This window comes from Lactuca sativa, chromosome 5 (assembly GCF_002870075.4).
Source record: "Lactuca sativa cultivar Salinas chromosome 5, Lsat_Salinas_v11, whole genome shotgun sequence".
Taxonomy (NCBI): Eukaryota; Viridiplantae; Streptophyta; class Magnoliopsida; order Asterales; family Asteraceae; genus Lactuca; species Lactuca sativa.
The window spans coordinates 244,528,157-244,550,795 of record NC_056627.2 but is presented as its reverse complement, the minus strand read 5'-3'; positions in this window follow the sequence as shown (position 1 = coordinate 244,550,795).

Here is a 22,639-nt window from a genome sequence, read left to right as displayed (position 1 = left end):
TTAACTTCAGATACATTAATATCTTGGTCACAGGAGAACTAGTCAGTGGTCTTCCAATCCTCAAGTTTAGAAATGATACCCTCTGTCCTGCATGTGAATGTGGAAAGTAATTCAAGGCAAGTCATCCCACGGTGATTGATTCCACAATCTCTGAACCATTGGAACTTTTACACATTGATCTCTACGGTCCATCTATCGTAGCCAGTCTTCACCACAAAAAATACATACTGGTTATTGTGGATGGCTTCACTCGTTTCACATGGGTCTTCTTTCTTCGACTCAAGTCAGAAACACCGCAGGTGTTGATCAACTTCATCAAGGAAATAGAACTTCAGATCAAGTTACCAGTCAGACGTATCCGAAGTGACAATGGAACCGAGTTTACTAATCATCTTCTAAATAGTTTTTTGGTCTCTAAAGGGATTACACATAACTTCTCAGCTCCTTACACACCACAATAGAATGGCGTAGTAGAACAAAGGAATTGCACTCTAGTAGAAGCTGCCAGATCTATGCTCAATTTTGCAAATCTTCCTCTCTACTTCTGGGCCGAAGCAGTGGCCACAGCCTGTTTTGTTCAAAATCAAAGCATTGTATGCAAATGCCTCAACAAAACACCATATGAAGGACTCAGCAACCGCAAGCCAAATCTCCTATTCTTTCATATCTTTGGGTGTAGATGGTTCGTAATAAACAATAGAGATCACCTCAATAAATTCGCACCGAAGTTTGGTGAAGGCATCTTCCTTGGACACTCCACTAACAAGATTTCTTATCGAGTTCTCATTAGACGCACAAGGTTGATAATTGAAAGCTTCAATGTAAAGTTTGATGATTATCACATCCGCAACTCAGCTCCGTCAACTGAAATCACTGCAATTCTAGAAATTGATATTCCTACCTCTTCGGGTCCATTAAATCTATTTGAAATAAACTATGATGATCTCTTTGATCCTATTGATTCAGCCAAGCTATCTGAAGTTCTCGTGTCTCTAGAAGCTCAACAACAACATACAGATATATCTAGTCCTACAGCATCCGAAGAAGTATCACTAAATACTTCCACCTTGCCAGTTGAGGGGGAAAACTCCACTTCAAACGATACAACAACCATCGAGGTTCTAGTACCAGAAGATGATGCTCCAATCCGCAGAGAGTTTCAACCATCAAAAGTTTCTTCGGATTCGGTTGATGAAAACATAGAAAACATTGACACAAGAATAGATTCAAGGATTATCACACTCCCATCCGCAATCCAGGGGGAACCTTCGCAAGTTCAAGGCGAACTCCCTACTACACTCCAGGGGGAACCTTCGCCATCTACCCAAGATAAATCTAATCCCGCCTTCCCAGTTCAACACACTTCAGCAGGATGTTCTCAAGTCCAGGGGGAACTGTCCTCTTAAACTGCAGAGTCTTCTGATATTGACGACATTCCCTCCACCACAGCTGCTAATCATCTGATACCTCGTCTACATGTATGGACGAGAGACCACCCACCAGTTCAAATTATTGGCAACCCATCCGCAGGAATCCAGACTCGGTCATCCAAGGACTTATCTGATCACTGCCACTACGCAGCGTTCATGTCCTCAGTTGAACCTCGATCGATCAAAGAAGCGTTACTCTAACCAAATTGGATTTCCTCAATGCAAGAAGAACTGGAAGAATTCAAAAGGAACAAGGTATGGCAACTCGTTCCAAAACCGCAAGGCCACACCGTTGTTGGCACAAGAAGGGTGTTCAAGAATAAGTTAGATGAATCTGGTGCGGTCGTCTGAAATAAGGCAAGGCTTGTTGCCACGGCATATAGTCAACTTGAAGGCATTGACTATCATGAAACGTATGCTCCGGTAGCATGAATGGAAGCCATCGAGATCTTCTTAGCATACATAGCACACAAAAACATCAAGGTTCATCAAATGGATGTGAAAAGTTCTTTTCTCAATGGGGAATTAAAAGAAGAGTTTTATCTTCAGCAACCTCCAGGTTTCGAAAGCGTTGAATTCCCAGACCACTGCTATAAGCTTGAAAAGGCATTCTACGGTCTAAAACAAGCCCCTAGAGCTTGGTGTGAGACTTTATTTGAATTTCTTGTCTCTTCAGGTTACAAAAGAGGAGTGATTGATCCCACATTATTTCGAAAAGAAAATGGTGACCATCTAATGCTTGTACAAATATATGTGGATGATATCATTTTTGGCTCAACTGATCAAAGAATGGTGAGTGAATTTGCTAAGCTCATGACCAACAAGTTCCAAATAAGCATGAATAGAGAGAATAATTTCTTTCTAGGACTTCAAGTGAAACAAGTCCCTCAAGGGATATTCATTCATCAAGAAAAATACACCTCATAACTATTGAAGAAGTACTCAATGGATAATTGTTCTTCGGCTAAGATCCCCATGCCCTTCGGTTATAAGATTTCTGCTAATCCATCAGGTGAATTTGTTGATCACAAGTCTTATAGAGGTATCATTGGCTCTCTGATGTATTTCACTGCTAGCCGACCGAATATAGTTTTTGAAACGGGTGTATGCGCAAGGTACCAGGCTGACCCAAAAGTGTCTCATATGAATGCAACCAAACAAATCCTACGGTACTTAAAAGGAATCAAATCTCTTGGATTATGGTACCCAGCAGGAAATGATTTCAGTCTTCAAGCATTTACCGATGCGGATCATGTCGGATGCAAACTTGATCATAAAAGTGCCTCAGGTGGATGTCAATTTTTGGGTGGAAGACTAGTCAGCTGGTCCTCAAGGAAACAAAATTGTGTATCATTGTCTACCGCAGAAGCTTAATATGTGGCCGCAGCCAACTGTTGCTCTCAAGTCTTATGGATGAAAACACAACTGCTAGACTACGGATACAGAATGTTGCGGATACCAATCTATTGTGACTCTGAAAGTGCCATAGCGATTTCTCACAATCCTATTCAGCACTCCAAGACTAAGCATATTGAACTACGGTATCATTTCATCAAAGACCACATTCTGAAAGGTAACATTGAACTAATTTTTGTTCATTCTCATGAAGAGATTGCTGATGTATTTACATAGGCACTTGACTCTACAAAACTCAACACTTTCTTACAAATGTTAGGAATGATGAATCCGGACCCACAATTCTTTTTGAATTGATAGGTACCGCAGACCATCCTTGGTCTCCATTGCGGTTCTAATTGAAATTGCTTATGTTAGATGGTTTTGGTATATTCTACGTACTGCAACCATATATCATAATTATACTTCAATGGTCCTTATTGTTTGTTATTACTAATCTTTGCTCCAAGTGTTCATCTCAGTTCATCTACTGCAGTCATCCATCCGACGTCATATGATCCATCCGCAATCATATGGTTATTATTGTTTGTTATTACTAATCAGTCCATCCGCAGTCACATTAATTGATTTTCAGACTGTTACATTCTTTTGAAAAAAATGGTGTACTATTTAATGATCGTTCATTAAATAGAGAAAACATTAAAGAAAAACATTCTTTGTGCATCTTTATCATTCTTTTGAATAAACCTCGTGTCAAACCTATTTTAGGTATGATGACAAAAAGAAAGATTTTCCAAATCAAATCCTTTTTAAATCTGTCTTTTCCTATTACCCTAAAACATCAAATCCGTTACAACTTCCCTTTACCCAACGGATTGATCTCACCCTCACCACACGTTCACCAGAGGTGATTACAAATCTGACATTTCGTTAAATGCAAACCTTTTTTGTGGTAAACCCCAAATTGAGATTTAATCCCTCTTTTCTTAATCTATGGCTGAAATTAGTGCTTTTAATTCAAAATAAACCCCCAAACATTTTTCCCCAAATTCACTTAGGGCAAAAAACGTTTCGCACTCCCTAAAGCCACTATAAAACCCCTTTCTTCCCGACAAAGATAAGTTTACGCTCTCTAAACCATAAACCTTTCTCTTGCATTCTACCTTCCTTCTTCAAAGCTTCTTCAAAATCTCAACAATTGTGAAATCAGGTGTATCCAAGAAACCTTCAAAGGAATCTGCATCAGTGAATCTCGCTGGTTCAGGCTCTGCATCAAAACATCCCACACCAACAATTGCTTCAAGCAATTTCAGAGCCGTGTTTGAAGAACACTCTGTCTATAATGCCCCCACGAAGCTGATGATCAAGTTCTTGTCTAATCACCCACTGTTTGAACTCTTCGATATGTTCACTAACGTTGTTCCTCTCTCAACCCTCTTCAAGTGCGCTTTTTCAGCCTATCGACCTCTCAACAACCTTCAAGAAGTGCATCTCAATCTTGTCAACGATACTCTGGTCATCTTGAACAAGGAAAAATTTCTTACTGCAATAAACCTCCTTGTTCATCAATCCATCAAGGTTTTCACTCCATCAATGGCGGATATACTGTCTGCACTTTACCAAATGGGATACCAAAAGAAAATCAAGGGAATTGGGGGATACGACAAAAACCAATTGTCTGCGGTCTGGCAATTCGTCTGTCACTTTATTATTCGCAGTCTATTTGGCAGAACCGGAGGCACAGACAACATGGGACTAAAACTCCTGGAACTCGTATGGAGCATCTTCACAGGACATGATGTCAACTACGGACAGATCCTATGGGATGATTTTCTGCAGTACATCCCGAAAGAAAGCCCACGAGAGAACCCTACCAAACTCACCTTTGCAAGGTTTTGGTCTCTCTGCATCTCCGACCTCCATGCGGATGCAGGAATCAGCATGGGCAACGACATCAACTTCTTCATAACCAAGGATCTTAAAAGGTACAATCCCTTATCTTACCAAACTCTTTTTGGAACAATAAGAAGACTGCCCACCCACATTTTTACTACCCTTGGTCTTGAGACTGTTGATGTCTCAGATCACATTGAGGCTACGGAAGGTATTGCCCCCATACCTTCCTACCCCACCTCCTCCAATCCAATCCGCAATTCTTGATCACACTAGTATCGCAGTCCCATCCTCCACAACTCTCTCCAACATTTCTCTATCCCAAAGATGCAAGCATAAAGTCTCAGCTCATCATGGCCCCCGCAACACCAAGAAACAAGGAACTCCTAAAAAGGATGCTTCCAAGCCATCCAAGCCCTCCAAGAAAAGAAAAACTCCACCAGTGATCACTATAGTCGAACCAAGTAGACATATCTCTAGCAGTGACTCTGATGAGGATGATCAACCTATTGCAATCCTCAAGAAATGCAAAACCGATCCCACTAGCCATATGTGTGACCGGACTGATACCTCAGCCTCTTAACAGGCTCCGGTAGTCCTTGGGATGGCTGCACATCCATTCAAAACAACCCTCCTATACCACTCAGGCATAAGAAGTGCGTCTGATTCACCGCAACATGGACACTCCCCCTAGGTCACTCCCAAGAGGATGGCTCAGGCTCCCGCCCTAAGGTCTCCAGGGATTCTTGTCTTCATTTTTCTTTACCCCTGAGGAGTTGCACTCCATTCTTTTGTCTATCACCCAAACACTCCAAACACCATCCCAACCGCAAGGCGATTCTTCAGCCTTTGCTAGAACTGAGCCGAGGCTAGATTTGACTTTAGGTCAAGGAGACCGAGGAAGCTCAGGAAATCCTACTCTGCTTACATCAGTAACAGGTGGTTTAGGCATGGTGAGCACAAATGTGCAAGGATCCGTGAACCCGAGGGACACCTCGGTCCGCTTTCAAGGAATTGACGATGTTGATTTAAATGACTCATGGAGTAAATATCAACCATCCAATGAAGCCGAAGCCAAGAAATATGCCGCTTTCCGTAGGCCATTCTAAGCACGAAAAGAAAGACAAACCAAGCAGATTCAGTAGAAACAACAAGAAATTCTCTTCGTGGCTAAGTATTGGGCAGACGCGATTAACAATGCCAATACTATAGCCAGCTTCTGCAAAGTTCATGCCATGATAGACAACATGGCTGATACCATGCGCAAGGCTAAAGAGGCAACTGCTGATCAGGCTCCATCAAAGCCTCCTCCATCTCCAACTGCCAAGACTCCCAAGATGCAGGCACCGAAATCGAAGTTAGTTTTACTCCTACCTTCGGTTTTGACGATGTTGATCTTCAAGAGGTCAATCAACCAAGCCCTTTGGATGATGACCTGATGATGTATGTTGAAGAAGTAGAATCGAGTGGTTCTCAACACTCCACCTCTAAGCCAAAGGAGAAGAAAAAGAAGAAACAGATGGCCGTTTCTAGAAAAGAATTCTTCAATCTTCAATCCAAGGTTGATCAAATCCTAGCTGCAGTCAACTCTACTCAACCGCAGGCGGACGACAATCCTGTGCCACAGTCCTTGATTGAAAGGATTGAACGACTGAAAGTAAGGGAATGAATGGCTACTGAGAGAATCTCTCTCAAAGTTGAAATGGGGAAAAGGTCCCTTGACAACAATCGGCAAGCAGATCAAAAGGAGTTTATGGCTGTTGCAGAGCGCCTTATATCTGAGGTATCCGCAATAAAGGACAACCTGCAGGCAGCCATTGCGAATCAATATTCTCGGTCTCAGAAACTGACAGATGAGACTCACACTGCATATGAGTCCACTATTTCAGTTCTCCATGCAACTATCAACAAACTTCAATGCTCATTATCATCCAACTTCCATGGCCCCGAGATTCTCCAACTAACAAAGGAGATTCACTAACTGCTGTTCAACACCTCCATTCCTGATAACCAGCAACTGGCTGAAGTTCTTAAAGCTCACTTCTAGGAGGTTTGTGCTAAAGTCGATGGCCTTAAACAATGGCTTGAGGAGTCTCCCGGTATGAACTCCTCAAGAGGGGGAAGTGAAGAAGAAGACCATCGAGAAGAAGAATATGAAGAAGAACATCATTCCAACACCGCTTCTCTGAAAGTCCCTTCACCTCAACCCTCACCACAACACCACTCTCCACCACCACAACACAAAATCATCCCTTCCCCTGAAAGACATGAAACTCCCCCAGACTTCAAGAATCTTGCGGAGCACATATCCTCTCCAAGTTCAAATGACTCTCCTGTAACGAAGCAGAAGAAAGCTGACTGGAAACCAGCTAAACTTGCAGAGCTCATTTGGAGAGAATGCGGTTTTGACACTGTGATGGATGAATCCTTGATAAATTCCTGGATCAATCCCCACCGCAGACTTCAAGATGACGAATACAAACCATACCTCACGTATGCTAAACCTCCTTCGGATGGATACTGGGATGTCCCTATCTCCCCAAACGCTAAATACTTCATTGTATTTGAGCAGTTTGACCGCAACCTTCCTGATCACAAGAGACTGCCAATGGAGTTCGAGAAGGCATGCGTCTCCCATTGAGAAGATCTGGTCCAACGACAGACCTTTAGCAGTCAAGAACTTCAAGCCGCGAAAATTTATGAAGACTGAGTTTGTGTAATACACACTCACAAGAAGGAATCATGACTACGTCCGCACCAAGCTGACTTCCCCTGCATGAACCCAAAAGAAGTCTTCCTGATAGCAAAGGTGTTCCAAAATAAGTGTGAAAAGCATCCGAAGATGACAATAGCATTTGAAAGAGCAAGTACTTATCTGAAAGAAATTATGTGTGATTTCGCTAAGATCGATGTGGAGATCCACCCAATCCTTGCCAAAAAGATTGATCTACCTCCTTTTGATCCCGCACCGATGCCAACTGAAGGCTATGAGGAAAGAACCCTTGGTGCTACAAACTTTCCTGAACTTGGATTCATCTTCAAAAGGAAGACTAATCAAGTCAAGTACTTCATCTCCGTGACCTCCATGAACCGCCTCACAAAGAAACAACTTGAAATCTGTCGAACCACAGTGGAAAAATCAAAGCATACAACTGCTGAAGTTAAGTTCGAGATTTTAAGAAGGATCACCTAGCTGGAGAATGTTAGGAAATTTTGGTGGATCCTGATCAAGTTCCTTAAACTTTATAAGTGAAGAAAATTAGAGGTCACATAGGGGGAAATTGTTGATACACGAAGTGACCCTCTTAATTTGTCTACCGTAGTCTACACCTCTCTGCAGTCATGCTCCTTCAGCAATCACATCCTAAGTCATCAAGCTACCGCAGTCATCTTTTTGTACTTAGTTTATTATCTTCCTATAATACTCTCTACTGTCCAGTATGTCTTACATGGCTACTCTTAGAGAGTGAATCACTTGTATTTCCTGAGTCTCTATAAATAGAGCTCACTCTTTATCAATCAAAACAGATCTCTTCTTACTTATCTCTAGATCTTAATTATCTTCAAGTCATATCTTTCTTACTCTCTGAAATCCTCTCGAACACAACTGATTAATACATCTCTTCGGAGCAAGTCACTTGTGACTCTATCACTAAGATTGATCACACTCACTAACTTGGTTTGAATGCATTCCATGTTATAAATCATCTTATATGTTTACTTGATATATCAACTACTGTCATTTATGTTTCTTTATATTTCCGCAACTAACTATCTAACCATCTAACATATTAACTTTTTATTGTTGAGCTTTTAGATCCTTTGAGATTAACTAATTCTACAATCATACTTGTTCTAACGTTTGTTCAAGTGTGTCTCAGGTTATTTCGCTCAACAGAAGCATAATGGATTTGTAGCTTGCCTAACACTACATGGTCAAGAAGGCAGTTGTTTGAAACCAAACTTGTGAGAAAAAAGATGAAAATGGAAACTCTATAATTATTGAAAGTGGGTCAAAAATGTGAAAGCCGATGCAAGGTATGCAATTTGATGGCATAGGAGTAAATAGAGTCGTAGATGTCTAATAAAAAACCATTTTCAGTATATATATATATATATATATATATATATATATATATATATATATATATATATATATATATATATATATATGTGTGTGTGTGTGTGTGTGTGTGTATACATACATACATATAAAGAGAGAGTCTTCTGATGGCATTGAACATGCGAAGAATTTGAAAGTAAATAGGTACTTTGGGTTACGAGGTTAAAGGGGAGAATAAGATTAGAAAAGAGTCTTTACATGAGAAAATGGCTAAGTAAATTGAGAAAATATTTTTCTAATATCTGATTTCTAGGAATGCTTCTTCGGAGTTTATTTTTTAAATTTAAGTTTTGAGGTTTTGTCTTGGCCACAAGATGGTAATGGAGTTACCACGATGTGTCATCCTTGGTTCAAAGGACACGCATTTTCAATAGAACGCGCAATGGAAAGGAATTGGCCACAATGTGGTGATGGTATTTTCTTTATCCCTAGATTTCTGGGCCTTGAGCCCTATTTAAAGTATGTGATGGCTAGGGTTTTCTCCACCTTTATCCTCCATCTCCTCCAAATAGCCTTTGATAAACCCTAACCCGTTTTCCATGCTTTTTTCTTGTGTTTGGAGATTTTGTGATCTTGGAATGATGAAGAAGGAGCTCTCATGCTTAGATTGCTTAAGTAACTCATCTTTACTATTTGTGTCGATCTTTTTGACTCTTTTTGTAACTCCTCGAGCTTTCATATGTTTCATTCCATTTGCATGTATCTACTTTATTAAACATGTTTTTGTTCAAAGAACATGCATTTTCAAGACAATACGCCATAGAAAGGCATTGACCACGATATGGTGACGCTATTATGTTAATCTCCACATTTTTGACTTATGCTTCAATAATTAAATATACCCATATCTACTAAAATTATAAGTAAAAGTCACAAAGTATCATTCACCATGCCTTGTGGTGGTTCTGAATGGTCGACACATTGTTGGGTTTTAGTTCGAAAATAATTTCATAAACTAGAAAAATATGGAAACGGAAGACTTAAAATTTTGAACATCACATAATATTTCATACGCACTAAGGATCTCCTTGCAAGTTGTGGAAAGAATTAAACACCAACCAAAGAATAGGTGAAGAAATGACAACCTTTGTAGTTCTTTGGGTCCTCGGAAGCTTGGAAGTTGAAGAATGTGGAAACTTTGAGACACCAACAATGACTCGACTTGATGTAGATGTTAGTCGATAAATTCTTAATCCCTTAAGCTTTTTGTTCATAACCAATATGAACTTAAAAAAGGCATAAAAATGCAAGTAATCTTCATGAAGAGATGAAGAAAAAAGATAGAGTAACCTCCTCTAAGGAGGTTACAGTTTTGGGAAGCAAGAATGAAGCACCCAATTCAAGAATGGAAGCGTCATATATTTTTTGTCTTAAAGTGAAGCCATTAACCATTAGGTACTTACACTTTAAAAAAGCATGTCCCTAAAGATTACATGTATCTCATGCTTCTTATTACTTTTGATTAAACAAACATGAAAGCCATACTATTGTCTTTTGACTCTTATTTTATAAAAATAATAAAAGGAAGAAGACAAAAGCTTTATACTTTATAAACCAAGTTTATAAAATATAAACTTTAACTTTTTGGTAAAAGACAAAAGAATTTATCTAGTCCAAAATGTTGTTCATCACTTATTAATTCATACCATATGAATTATATATAATGTAACTTGCTAATGAAAATTATTATTTCCTAGAAAAAATAATTTCCAATTTAATAATAAGAGTTTATTAAATATTTATTAAAACCAATTTCTAATAAATAATCAATTGTATCAAGTTCTTGTTGCTAGTGTGACCAATTAGTTTCATATGTTAATTAGCAATATCACTTTAATATGATTGTTGATAATACTAGACCTTTCAATCTCCTACTTACACAAGACTCATATTAGACTGATATAAACAGTCGCGAATGTCAAGCAACATTTCACTACCCCCAACAACATATAACTTTGTGCCATTATATCAACACCCAATTCCCAAAAAGCTAAAATATTATATTAACGTTTAAGTACCAACTACCTAAGTGCACTACAAGAAAAAGACACTTTTACGACGCGCAAACCACGACACTCGGAGATTTATGTTACGAAAAAGAGATTGACATTAAAAAAGTGTCATCTCTTCAAAAAAATTGAATGAGTTACGTCGCGCATTATTACGTGCCCTTAAATTAATGTCTCATGTAAAAAAAATTAAAAACACGGAGGGCACTTTATGTAAAATGGGCGTCCTCTCATTTAATGTCGCTTTATATTTTTACTCAAAACACACGTTCTAAAATTTTTAAATACCCGACTTCAAGACCTCCCTTCATTCTCTTCCCTTTCTCTCTAGAAACCCTAATCACTAGACCATCTCTGCTCGCGTTCATTCCTGAAGATCACGCGACCAGCAACTAGGGCTTTTATTTCCCACTTACATATAATCGTGATTTTCATCCTTGCATTTGTCTCAGATCGATGCTTCTCGGCTCTTCTCCACCGACTTATCTCCCTTCTCTGATACTATCTCTTTGTTTCTCTTTCTTTCTGGACGGTTCTACTGCTCCAGCTTCTCTATGGTACTATTCATCGGCTTCCTTAAGTCCACTAAGGTAACCGCCACTTTCGATCAGTCGGTGTCACCTCCTTCGGTTCCTTCAGTGATGGTGGGTTTTCTCAGTAAAATAAAATGCAACTGTGGTATAAATACAAATAACATAAATGAGGCTAATCGATTTAGGGTCTGATTTGTGCGTGGAGAAGATTGACGGGACTTCAAAGCACGAATCAAAGACAACGATGGAGGCAGAGTGAAAGCAACAAATAGAGACCTTCTTTTATACCCTCGATTCAAGGTTTGATTTACGTATCTTTAACCCACTTCCGATGGATCATCGTCATTGAAATTCTCTGTTTCTGGGAGTTTGAAACCAGATTTTTATATCCAAATTCATACGCTTCTCTCTCTCTCTCTCTCTCTCTCTCTCTCTCTCTTATTCATTTCTCTGTTTTTCTAGTAGTTTAAACTAGCCAAAAAAGATGGAGGGCGAATAGATCGTAATCGTGATGCTCAAAACCCGTGGGATTTCTATCAGCGCTACAAACGAGTACATAGAGTTGATGAAATCCGGATAGAGGAACAAAGAATGCTTGAATCTGGAACTTTCTGTTCTGATATGGGAGGGTAAGTACATTCTATCTTTTGGCCCTAAAAATACCACTTTTTGAGTTACGAAAAATACAATAATGTCACTTGTGAAAATTAAAGTCTCATTAGAACTATTTATATGAATTTCAGTTTGGGACTGAGATCTCAAGAAACTAAAAAGGTATTTACCACATTAAGAGCTCTTGTTGAGGTAATGGAAATCCTTAGCAAAGATGTTGCACATGATGGAGTTGGCAGATATATTACAAAAGAGGTATTTCTTCTCCCATCTTGCGTTTGAGTTAACAATATCCTTGTACCATCTAAAAGTTGGTTAACTGAATCTCAAAGTATTCTACAGTTGCCACTGAGAAATCATTATTCTTGTTGATTTGTCATCACATTGTTTTACTTTGCTCTTTAGATGAAGAATCTCTTTATAAACTTTAAAGGCATCTCCAATATTCATAGCTGATTAGTAGATTGACTTTAGTGTCAAGAGTTTCAATGCGATAGATACATATAGTTGGTGAGCAAGTAATGCATATAAGCACCTCTTAACATCTTTCACTTATCCCTTTATAGCATCCAGGCAATATGACCACCCAATAAAAGAAAAAAAGATATTATGATTGTCAGCTTGACAAATTTGTGTTTCCAGTTGTGTAATGGTTTACACTAGTTTAATCTGTAATATATATATATATATATATATTCTCCACCATTCATTTGAAAATCAACAAAAAAGCTTCTCGTGCTTCACCTTCTTCCTTCAGTTCAATTCAGCTTTGTTTACTGATGGTGATATTATGTATGCAGAAAGACAATATCAGGAATCAACGTGAGAATATTGTTCTCTCTTTAGCAAATGCACAATCATGACTTGGCATACTATCTGAAGCTGATGTAGTAAGTCTATTTTTTTTGTATCTACAGTTTATACACTATTATTAATGGAAAGTTGCTGACGTGTCATTCAAAATTTTCTTAGAAACTAAATGAGAAAGCTATTACGGAAGTGTTCCTAAAGTTTCTTGATAATTACTTCAAATGGTGAAAATATTTGCGTATACGTCTTGTTTGGAACAGGTGACTTCCATCCCCTGTTATCACTTTTTATAAATAAAAATCATCGTTTGTCATGTTATGCTAATTGTGAAAGTTGTTTTCAATAGTATACAAGCCATTAACAAGGACAGGAAGCTTTTCTTGGTTTCATTATACTACTTAATCTGGGGTGAAGCTGCAAATGTCCGTTTTCTTCCAGAATGCATTTACTATAGATTCCACCATGTAAGTGTCTTACTCTTATCTATATTAGTTGATCAATGATTTAACCTGATTGTTTAAACTGATAAATACTTGTATTACCTAGATGGCCAGGGAATTCAATGCCATTTTGGATCATGGACAAGCTAGCCCTGCATAGAGTTTTATTTGTGAAGATAATTCAGTTTCCTTTTTGGCACATGTCATTCAACCAATTTACAACACACTCTCTAAGGTCAATAAATCTTTTCCCCTCTTTTGTTAATAAAAGTAATGAGTTTGTTATTAATTAAATTGTCACTCGCATATTTAAACAAATCTTACTTTTTCACAGGAAGCAGAACGAAACAATAATAGGAAAGCTGCCCATTCAGCATGGCGGAATTATGATGATTTCAATGAATATTTTTGGTAGGTCTTTCATCTTTGTTACAAATTACTCTTATTTTATATACTTTTCAGAAGCTTATACTTGAAATTATTCAGGTCACCTACTTTCATCTTTGTAGTATATGATATGAATTATCTGGAAATTGCAAGATATGCTTTTCTTTTTGTCTTCGGTGGAATCTTTACAGCTGGTTTATATATATATATATATATATATATATATATATATATATATATATATATATATATATATATATATATATATATGCAGCAGCAGGATGAGGATACAAATGTTGGTGGAACAAATTCGGATCACAAGACAGACATAAAGCATTCAGCAGAAAACAGTGAGTCCTTTTTTATGAAATGAAGAATAATATTTAAGTAGATGAGAAAGATTTTTGGTTGTGATTTTTTTAGAGTCGGTCTTAGATGGTGAAGGAAATCCAATGCAGAAGCCAAACAAAAGGAATGATATGGAATCAGATAGCATCCAGAAGGAGAAGGAGGATGATGGTAAGAAGCATTGTATTGGATTTGGATTTTGGAGGAGATAAATGAAAAAAGAAATGTTCTTTGTTGACTTTTTAGCAATATGATTGATTGATGAGTTTTGGAAATTTAGGGGAAGAGGATAGAAACGAAAAGGAAAAGTAAAACGAGAGACAGGTGTCACCTGATAAGCTGTACAGGGCTGCACTTTTGAAAAATCATTTTGCGAACACAATTCCATATCATTCCTTTTGTTTAGTAATATAAAAGAGGACCCGCAACAACATGAAAACCAAAAAAGGAAAGGTTTGCCAATACTATAAATATTTTAAGTTTCTCTTTCTTTAGTAATATAAAAACATAAATGTTGTCGTTTTTGAAAAAGCACGACTGCAAGCAGAAGCTAAGGCATATGAAGATGCTTGGAGGCGAGTGAAGGCGGAAGGTGCTGCAGAAGAAAAATAGAAAAGAGACCTGGAGAGGAAAGCAGCCAGACAAGCATTATTGAAGGTATTCCGTATTTCTATTTTGTAACATATATTTTACTATAATATATATTTTATTGTACTTTTTTCAGATTGAAAAGACGGTTGAGATCGATGAGGTGTCTCGGTATCTGAAAGACTTGGACCCGACAAATAAATTTAATCTTAAATCTTAAATCTTAAATATTATCATGTTATGTATACATAAAGTAATAAACATAATTCTTGTTAATTTTTTATTTGAATATGTTTTTATATTTTTTAGGCAAAAGAACGAGTGTGCAGATTGATCCAAAGTGGAGTTGAAAGTGGAGCTAAACTACTGCTTGATGGAAGAGATATTGTAGTATTTTTTTTCAACTTCATATAATTCTTTAAGATATAAGGGCAAAATGGTCATTTAATCCCATTCAGCAGACTTAAGTAAACAGCTATTGGGCCCACAATCTTGTCTGGTGTTACTGAAGATATGGAGTGTTACAAGGTATAAGCTTTCTAGTGTTATTTTCAGTTATGAGGATGAGGAAGGGCATTTACGTCTTTTGCACAAAGTATGTTACAAGATTTAAACTTTTATCTAAATGCAGGAAGAAATCTTTGGTCCAGTTCTTATTTGCATGCAATTCTATTAATACTTTCTATATATAATACTTATTTAACTGATCATGTTCATAATTCATTATCTTGAGGCCTAATTTTGTAATTTCACCTTTTTTTTCAGGCCAACAGCTTCGAAGAAGCCATAAATAATTCACAACATCCGGTGTGGCTGCTAGAAAGTTTCAAATTGACAATGAAGCAGGGCAGGTAAGTAATTTTACATATCCTATGAATATTATGACTTAAGAAAACATTTAAACTATTAAAATATCAAAATCTTTATTATTATTTTTTTGTGTAGGTGTTGAATTTACGAATATGCCCTTGTGATGTAGCTCAAAATGCGGTTTCTGTGAATAAATTTTTAGGAGATACTTGGGATAAGAAACCGGTTGAGATTGAAAAGTCAATAAAAACAAGTTTTTTTTTCATTTTGACTTTTTCTGATTATCTATTGACCTTTTGACTTTTTTTGATTTGAAGATAAACAGAATGTGTATTTGAATGAGTACCATAATCCACATGGGAAGAGAACATTTCAAGAAAATGTAACAAAAACTTTACAAATTGTTAAAGCATGAAAATCCTCCTTTGCCAGGTGTTCCTTCTCTCCCTCTCTCTCACTAGTAGTTTTTGTCCCGTTATAGCATCCTACTTTCATTTCCTTCCTGCTTTATTGCTAGATATCTGCATTCGTTGTTTATGTATCCATAAAACTTCTAGATGACTTTTTGTGTGGTATCCTTAGATTTAATTTGATAAATTAAAGAAATTTTTATTTTTTTTAGGTAAATAGTTTTCTTGGAGTATATCCAGATATTGTGGAAGAATTCAATGAGTTTATAGATCGCAGTGAAAAGACAAGTAATCGTACACATAAGTTCTTATTTACATTTATATGCCTAATAAGAATCTATAAATCTTCATCTAATAATGTATATATATGCAGATAGCTCTTCCCCATGAGTAAGTTTACATATAATTACATATATCCTAAACCCAATGACGATTATACCTAAATGCCCCTCCATGTTATTTCCTCAGTAATGTAGGTTGTTAAATTGTTGTTTTTTTTCATGACTCTGTAGCATGACTTTGACTAGCTTTGGCATGATCCTTATGGAGTCATGGACATTTACCTAGAGTAATAAAGGATAATGACGAGGGTAAAGATGGAAATTCTGATGAAGATTAAATGGAAAAGAATAGTTTGGCTATCAAGGAGAAGTATCTAAAAAAATCAATTCAAGAACTTGACCTTTCTGACTGTGAATGTTATTTCATATTTGACCATGTGCTCATTTTTAATCTCTCTTTCTCTCACTTTGTTGTAAACAGTTATTTTCTGCTTTTGGGTCTGTTTTAAAGATAGCAATCTTTGACAAAAATGGTGGAGTTCAAGCTCTAATTCAATACCCTGGTGAGAGTTAATTAATTTTTTGATAACAAGTGTTGAGAAGTTTATTATATATAATATAATTTTGTAAAATGTAAAAAAAAAAATTAAATTTCAGATGTTCAGACAACTATTATAGCCAATGAAGCATTTGATGACAAGGGTTTTAAAAAAATCAGCACAAATCTTGTTTACATAGAAGCACACATTAGGTTATTAGAACTATTAATTTGTAAATTTCGTTATAACTTCTATTGATTTGTTTTATCTTTCCATGAACGATTATTTGTATGAAATTAAATTTTAAGTAATGGATTGTATTTTTTGTATATGATATTTTATTTTCTATTATGAGACATTAAATGCAAATTTAATTTGAAAATTAGTAAATCTATAAATAATATTATTTTTAAACATTTAAAATTATGATACGCAAAAATGTGTGTCATCTTCATTATGACATGGCCTTTCTTGACAGGGGCTTCCATGATATGCATTGCGTGTCATTAACACGCGCGTCGTAAGGTTACGACGCACGAATGTGTGTCGTCTTCCTTTATGACAGGGCCTTCCTTGATACGCATTGCGTGTCGTAAACGCGCGTCGTAAATGCACGTCGTAAATGAGCGTCGTAAAAGCGTGTCGTCTATAGACGACGCGCATAAGCGCGTCGTATCTCTTTATGACATGGCCTTCCTTGACATGCATTTGCGCGTCGTCTGAGCCTTTTACGACGCGCAATGAGCGTCGTAAAAGGCTGTTTTTCTAGTAGTGGTGTTATATGAAAAGTATAAGTTCTATATAGTATATATTAGAAGTACTACTCTCTTCTAGACTTTCTTTCCAAATAAGAGGAGTAACTCCTCTTCCAGTGTCCAGTTTCTTCACAAAAGAAACAAGATCCATCTATGTGGGCTTTAGTAGATTTCATGGGCTTAAAGGTGTTCAGTCTATAAAACATGGGCCATTTAGATCACACTAGGTGACTCTTTTAGCCTTGTATTATTTTAATTTTTAAACTAGATTTAAATAAAATATAATTGTAGTTATTGGAATATTGCTTGACCTCTTATATCATCAGATATATGTTTAAATTATCCAAGACATCCTAGAAGTCATTAGTAACTATCCCTAGCTTGATGTTAAAAGCATCTTAAGCATCAAAGTCATATCTTTACTAGGAATCATGTTCAGGTTTAATTGCTCAAAGCAAATAGTTTAGGACTAGGACCTTTAAGTTTATACAATTTCATTGAAGTTGTGTCTATTGAATGTTATCGTTTCATTTAGTCATTAAAGAAAATAACAATTCAAGATAATGAGAATGGATTATTTAACTACAAAATTTTAACAAAATTCATTTAGTATTTTCAATATTTAATCTTTAATAATTAATACCCTTTTAGATTTCAAAAACAATAATTATGAAAGTCTAGGATTCAGGTTGCAAAAACAAATAAATGGTTAGGTATCATTTATCCCATCCATTTGAATTCAACCCGGTAGATATCGATTATCAATTATATTTTGCTATATACTTTCCAGATTTATGGGATCACTAATAATAAGTTTAATTAGACATGTTTGATCCCATCTATGCCTCAGAAATCTCTTTCTTAGGTATCCTGTATCACAAAAGATTTCTGATCTAATCATCCAACTTGAAAAACTTGTGTAATCGACATATAACTTGGTTATAGAAATCGCAAAGACACCCCAGCGATCAAAAGACAACACTAAGCGTTTAGGTATCGTTTATCCCACTAGTGCATACAAGAGATGTGCGGGTGTTTTTTGTCACACCCCCGTACCAGATGGCGGAAACGTACGGGGCTTGGGTGACTTCTTTTTTGTAATATCATCACAGTGTATATAATTGAAACAAAACATTATCATCATCATCACACATGCAATATTACAACTGTCATTGTTTACGTCAGGTATTGTATATCAATATTACATGCCAAAATATCTAGGTATTCCTGCTGACCAACCTGCTCAACGATTTTCTGAGAATACAAATTAATTTGAAAAGGTCAACATATATAATGTTGGTGAGTTCATAAGCAGGTTTGAGTAAATGTTTTTTATTACTTTGTAAACACCGGAAAATCTGATATTTTCTGAAAAAAAAAGTTTTTAAATGTTTGTGTCCGATCTTGTATTAATGCATGTTTGTTAATGTTTGTGAGTGTATGAAGTGAATGATCCCAGACAACCCGATGTTGTCTGTTTATAAAACGTAGTAATCTCAACATCCTAAGATTGAGTAATAGTGCGTATAAGTTACCGTGTTATCAACAGATGTTGTATTTCGTAAATTTTATAATGGTGTTAATTCTTCTAAGTGAGTCGTTATAACCATACTTGCTAATGACTAATCCGCCTGTCATGACGTTTTTCGGACGTCGACGTGCTTAAGGTAAGGTTTGTCACCCTAGACTGGCCTAGTGAAACTGTAGCGAACAACTCAGGTGTGGGGTCTCACCCCCATATAGATCTATACGCAAACTCTCGCTCTCCCTTAGGGGACTCCGGTTATAACTACAGGCTACGGTTGTACACTGGATAGGTGCCAAACGAAGTGTCTTTCAAGATGCTTAACTAAATTTACGTGAATACGAAATGGCACAGTGTGTATTTTTTTCGTGTATGTATTTCGTTTTCAAATCCCAATGAGTATGTATGTGAATATGTGAAGTCAACAGGCATGTAAATGGACCACAAAAGCCCAATAAACATGTAAGGTATATTCCAGGCCCAATAAACATGTAAGGGGACAACTAAGGCCCACCAAACATGTAAATTATATTCAAGGCCCAATAAGAAGTGTAAATCACGTTATTGATCCGGTTGTTGTTACGTTGGTTGTTAAGCTTAGTTTTTTTACCAAAATGACATAATAGGCCCACTTTTTCTAAAAAGACATTTTTGGTCCTTAAAACCGAAAATTTACAATTAAGGCACATTTTTAGTAAAAATGACACTTTAGATCCTTTAAAACCAAAAGTTTACATTTAAGGGCTTGATTCGTGTGAAATAACATTTTTAACCCCACTTTTGTCAAAAATAACACTTTTGGCCTCAATTTTATGAAAATTGACATTCTCGGCCCAATTATGAATAAATTTATCTTTTTGGCCCAAGATTTAACAAATTTACATTTTCAGCCCTTTTTAACCGAAAACTTACGTTTTTGGCTCAACTTAGTTTAAAATGACACTTAAGTCCACAAAAGCCCAAAAATTCACAAATTTAGCCCAAAACCGTGAAAGCCCAAAATGAGGCCCATTTGTGAAAGTTTACACTTTTAGCCCTTACAAAATCATAAATAATATAAGTATTAATATTTATTCAAATCAATCCTTTCAAAACCATGAGTTATGCATACTGACTTCACTTTTTGATTATTTTATCATTTTTGGCCCTCTTATGTAATTTTCTTACTTTTAAACAATCTTGTAATGTTTTTAACTTTTTTTTTGCATAATATGTGGTATCAAGTGTTATGTCCAAAATTTCATCATATTTATGTATATTTTCGAGTTCATGAAGTTTATAACACATAATCACACTTATATCATGAAAAACACACAAAATCATGCATATACACATAGATCTACACAAAACAACTTGTATTCACCCCTAAAACATAGTAAAAACTAAAAATAAGGGATATAAACTCACATTGGTTTGATGATTTTGGTTGTGGTGAAGAAAATAGAGAGATCTCGGTGCTAGTAAGCTTTCTTGACTAGATCTCGAACTTATGAGGTTTCTAAGGAACATGGACCATGAAATGATGTGTTAAGAAAAGTAAGTTTAACATAAACATGAAGTTAAACCTTTCTTATGGAAGTAGGTTACCAAGATGAGTGGATTTTTGGATGAAATGTTATTGGATCAACACATACGAAAATCTTGTAGGAAAGGAGAGGTTTCTTGAGAGTTAGAGAGGATTTTTGTGTTTGAAAAATGAGATAGGTGTGGGCAGTGTTGGGATTCTTGGCCAAGGCTAGAATAAGAGGAAAAGAGTGATTTGATATTGCATGGAGATATGGGAATGCATGGTTGTATGGTGTGTAATGTGCTTAGATATCCATTAAACAATAATTAGGTGGAAAGACCCTAATTATCCTCTGATTATTTATTTATTTATCTTTACAAAACCGAGAAGGAGAGGGGAGGGAAAGAAATAAAAAGTATGTGGGGCTAATGTTGTATATTCTCGAAATTACAAGGCCCAATGATGTTCAGGAGAGTTGTTCACGGCCCATAAAGGCACATGAGAATGAAGTGGGTCATTTGAGGTCCAATAAGGCCCATAAAAGTGAAGTGAGATATTTTAGACACAACATAGCCCAAAAGGTTATAGTTGTATGAAAGTGGGTCCAATTAGAGTCCAAATAACCAAGTTGTGAGTTTATTGGCCCATTAGGCCCAATAAATGGTTTTTAGTCCATTAGGCTTTGAAGTAGGAATTTAGGGTTTCGAACCTACAGTTGAGTATATGAGATATATTGAATTGGGTTTTGAACTTCACACGTGAATTTTGATTCAAATGGTTGATTGATTTTGAATGAGCATAGTACATGACATCATCTTAGATTACAAGTTACACAAAAGTTGAGTATATGACGACATAATTTCCTAGTAAAAAATGCTAGTTGTGACATCATCCCCCCGTTAGACGGAATTTCATCCCGAAGTTCTTTTGAAAAACAAAACTATGAATGAGAGAATAGGTGAGGGTACGTTAGCTTCATCTGGTCCTCACGTTCCCATGTGAATTCTAGTCCATGCTTAGCATTCCATCGAACCTTCACAATTGGAATGTGACTCTGTTTTATACGCTTCATCTCCCTGTCCATTATTTCGACTGGCTCTTCGACAAACAGGATATTCTCGTTTACTTCGATCTCTTCTAGAGGAACAACAAGTGTTTCATCTGCTAAGCACTTTTTCAGATTCAAGACGTGGAACATAGGGTGTACGTTGCTGAGCTCCGCAGGTAGCTGCAGCCTATAAGCTACCAGACTAATCCGGGCAAGAATCTCGAATGGACCGATGTATCGTTGATTTAGTTTTCCCCGCTTCCCGAAAAAGATCATCCCTTTCCAAGGAGAGACCTTCAATAGAACCCGATCTCCGACTTGGAATTCCAGAGGCTTTCATCGTTTATGAGCATAGCTCTTTTGTCAGTCACACGATGCTTAAAGTCGTGTATTGATTTGGATTATTTTCTCTGTCGTTTCCTGAATGATGTCGGGTTCTATATGAGTGCCAATTGGTGTTTGTCCTTTTACCAGCTGGGTGTCACCCACCTCAGCCCAACAGAGAAGCGATCTGCATTTGCGACCATACAAAGCCTCAAAGGAGCAACCTTTATGCTCGTGTGATAGTTGTTGTTGTATGAGAACTCAATTAAGGACAAATGGGTATCCCATGATTTTCCAAAATCGATCACACAGGCTCGGAGCATATCTTCAAGTGTTTGAATGGTTTGTTCACTTTGGTCGTCGGTTTGTGGGTGGTAAGCAGTGTTGATATCTACTTTTGTTCCCATTGGCTTCTGGAGCGACTGCCAGAATTGTGTAGTAAATCTATTATCCTGATCCGAGATAATAGATACTCGTACCCCCATGAAGTCTCACAATCTCTTTTATATAGATTCGTGTTAATTTTTCCATCGTATACGATTCCTTTATTGGCAGGAAATGGGCAGATTTGGTTAACCTATCGACAATCACCCATATAGCATCCAATCTGCCTATAGTCTTAGGTAATTTGGTTATGAAATCCATGGTGATCATTTCCCATTTCCACTCGGGTATCACTGGATGTTGTAATAACCCCGAGGGCTTCTGATACTCCACTTTCACTTTGGCACAAGTGAGACACTCGTCCACGTAAGTGGCGATCTCTGCCTTCATATTTGGCCACCAATAATGTTGTTTGATGTCCAGGTACATTTTATCTGAACCTGGATGGACGAAATATCGTGTTTTATGAGCCTCGTTCATGACTATCTCTCTAAATCCCCCAAATTTTGGGACCCAGATTCTATTCA